This window comes from Symsagittifera roscoffensis, chromosome 4, assembly GCF_963678635.1.
Source record: "Symsagittifera roscoffensis chromosome 4, txSymRosc1.1, whole genome shotgun sequence".
NCBI lineage: Eukaryota > Metazoa > Xenacoelomorpha > Acoela > Convolutidae > Symsagittifera > Symsagittifera roscoffensis.
In genome coordinates this window covers 49581643-49585010 of record NC_087065.1, presented here as the reverse complement: position 1 = coordinate 49585010, position 3368 = coordinate 49581643, and positions in this window count along the sequence as shown.

Below are 3368 nucleotides of genomic sequence, written 5' to 3'. Positions count from 1 at the left end.
AAATAAATCAAAGCATGACAGTAATTAGGTAAAAGGGAAAAACGCCATGTGAAAAGGTGTTAATTCAAAAGTAAATGAAAATTAAAATATAAAAGTTAGGTAGAGTAAGTAAAATAAGTGAGGAAGTAGTTGAACAAAAAAAATAAGTGAAGGATAAACAAGCCAGAAAATAAGTAAGTAAATAAATCATTTGATAAATAGTCAATCCAGAGTGTCAGCAAGTATTACTTGAATTACTGAACGCCTCAATTGGACGCTATCCAAACTGTGAAACCGTTCTCAAGGCCATTAACTAAAAAGAGTTTTAAAAATTCTAGTTATTTAGGTCTCAAAATCAAATTATTATTCTAGCCGAGTAAAAAGTAAGTTTGTTGGAGATCGATAGTTTGTAGACATATGGTGGTGTTTACATGACAGAGCTAAAGACTGCCAGTGTTCAAAAGTTAACTGCATAATATTGTGCAGGTAAAATATTGAATGATAGACTTTAATTTTTTTTTCAAGTTATTGAAAAGACAGAAAACCATTACCTTCGAATGGCCCAGAGAGCCGTGGTTATAGTTCCCGGACAACATATATTAGTAAGTTGGACACTCTTGATAAGTTCATGTTTAAATCCGGCAGCATCGTTCAACAAAGCGTGCAATCATAAAAACTTGGATTCACACAAGTACTTTTCCAAGGAACAGTTTTTCATACCAATTAAGCCGCCGTAAGGTCTGAACCTAATTGAAAGGTTGCACACCAGGTTATTAGAACTAACAAAGAATGAGTAAAAGCTAGTCGAAGTTTCTTTGACTAGAACTGTCATAATAAGTTTGTTTTAAGGACGTATACATTTCTTGAATTATTTCTAAATCAGTTGGAATAACTCGGTTTATCCCAATTTCAATGTTTTTTCCAACGCCTCTCCAAGCTGCTAAATGTCAGCTAGTGGAGATAAAAGATGCCTAGCAGATACTTTTAGACTTTTCTAGTTTCCGGTGGTAAATAACCTAATGAACTACCGGAAACCGTTTTGTTCTGTACAAAAATTTTTGAAAAAAGCTCGGTGCGTTTTTTCATATTCCTTTCCTTTGTTCCTTTTTCAACTCGTCCTTTTCCCATTGAAACTTCCCTTGCCTTCTAGGGAAACACAGCATGCTGCTCTTCCCTGGTTTGGAATTTTGAGTTTTTTGTATGGTTGAAAACCCTCTAAATTGTGTAAGTTAATTATAAATATCTTAAAAACACCCATTTTCCCTCTAATTTTGTTTTTCTCATTTCAAAATTTGCCAAATTTATCATTTTCTAAAACTTTGGAGGGTGATTTCAATTTACGGCCTTTTCACCATAAAATATAGGTCAAGTTAAGAAGTTAGTTTACTGCTGCCAACAGTTAAGCTACGCTACCATTATCGCCGGCGAAAATTTATTTTATATTTTAAAAGTCAATTCCCCGTTCATTAACAAATTTCAACTAGGTCGAAAAATCATTGGCCCGAAACAAATTTAACAATTCATATGATTCATATAATTAACCAGGACCAATAATTAGGACCCCAAAAATTGGAATTAGAAAGAATTTTGTATCATGTCCCTTGTTGTTAAGCTAAGCTTAGCAAGATCATAAAGAGGGGGTCTTCTGCTTTTTGGGTGGAAAAATTCTTTCGTTTACAAAATCCTAGGATGAAGGTCCTCCAAAAAATTAAGGACCCCTTCCCTAGGATTTTGCTTGTCGTGAGGACCCCCCTTAGGAAGGACACCCCCCTTAGAATCCGGGACACGATACAATACTACTATCAACAACAAAAATCATTCAATACTGGCAATTTTACTAAAGTAATTACCTTTGACAATTGAATAATTTCGAACTATATTTCAAAACGGTTTTTCTATCAGTACTAATACTTAGGAGACTAACTATTCTCAAATTCGTATTTGAATAACAATTCGTTTCGTACATATGACCAAAAAAATAAATTGCGTCGACAGTCGAATGACAATTCCAAAATTACCCAGTTTCACATTGAAACTTTATAATTTGATATTTTTTGTTATTAAAGCCCTTAGCTGTTCATAGCTTCACGAATCGATTTCCAAGTTACTAAAAACGACGCTGTTGTCCAGCAAAACCGAGGCTTTATTTCAGAATACTGAAAATGAGGGAAAAACCATTTCAAAACGAACGACATTTGTAACGTCCGAAGTAAACCTAAAGTAGCGCTTGAAGTCATTTATTTTCTTGAGTCTTACATTAAGGATAGTTAAAAAAAAACAAGTTTCTTCTAACAAAATTTGTACATTTAAGGTTGTTGAAAAATCGTTTAATCAAATCATTTTTTTCAAAATTTGTCCTAAATTTACCAAACACTTATGATTAAAAACATTTTGTTTTAATTACCAAACACTGATCACAAGTTTAGTTTAATTCAATGAAATTTATCATGGTAAAAACCAGTAGCATGCGCAGAAACCTTTTTAGGGGGGGGGGCTATTTTTCGAAAAATTTTCTGGACCAATTTGATTTTCAGAGCACTCCGAAAAAACTATAATGACCCTATTTTGTCAAAAGTTTCTGCATCGCAGACAACTTTTAAAAAAACAGGCAGAAAAAAAAATTCTTGAGCACTTTTTAAAAAACCGGCCAAAATAGTTCGCTTCCTTCTCAAACCTAACTATTTGGCACCGAGGCGCCTTTAGAACGCTTTTGAGAATGGTCAATGAAAAATGCTTGTCGTAAAAACATACCAAAATGTGGACCCTTTGGGAAAAATTGGCAACCAGAACTGAAAATGGCGTGGGGAGAGGAGTTTATAACCCCTCAACCCCTCGACACACTACTGTTTATAACAAAATAAAAACTTGGTCAAAACATTCCATAATCAAAGCTCGGAAAATCAATTTATGAATTTTCGTTAAGTAAATTTGCAAAATCAAAAAAAGCCCATCCAGCACTAGAGTTCCATGAACAAAAATTGGTTAAAATCGTTTTTCATCAATGCCCATAAAAATGAAAGTAAACAATATAATGGATCAGATTAAAAATGGACTAATTTGATTTTTTTTAAATACAGAAGCGAAGCGGAGCTTCGCATCACTTGCAATAAAACAAAAAAGTGATGTAAAAAAACATTATAAAAACAAAAAAAAAACGATAAAACCAGATCTACTAAAACTTTCGTAAGTCTCAATAAAAGTTCAATCTAGGCAAACATGCCGAGCAAAACGTTTGCATTTTATATTAATAACGGATCAAAACTGCCGAAGCGCAAAATAAAGCCGGCAATTTTTAAGCAGACACCATTTGAGCCGAAAAAAATTTATTTTGTACAAAAAAGTTTAAAAGTTTCAAGTTTCAAAAGACAGTGAACAACAGTTGCAACTAT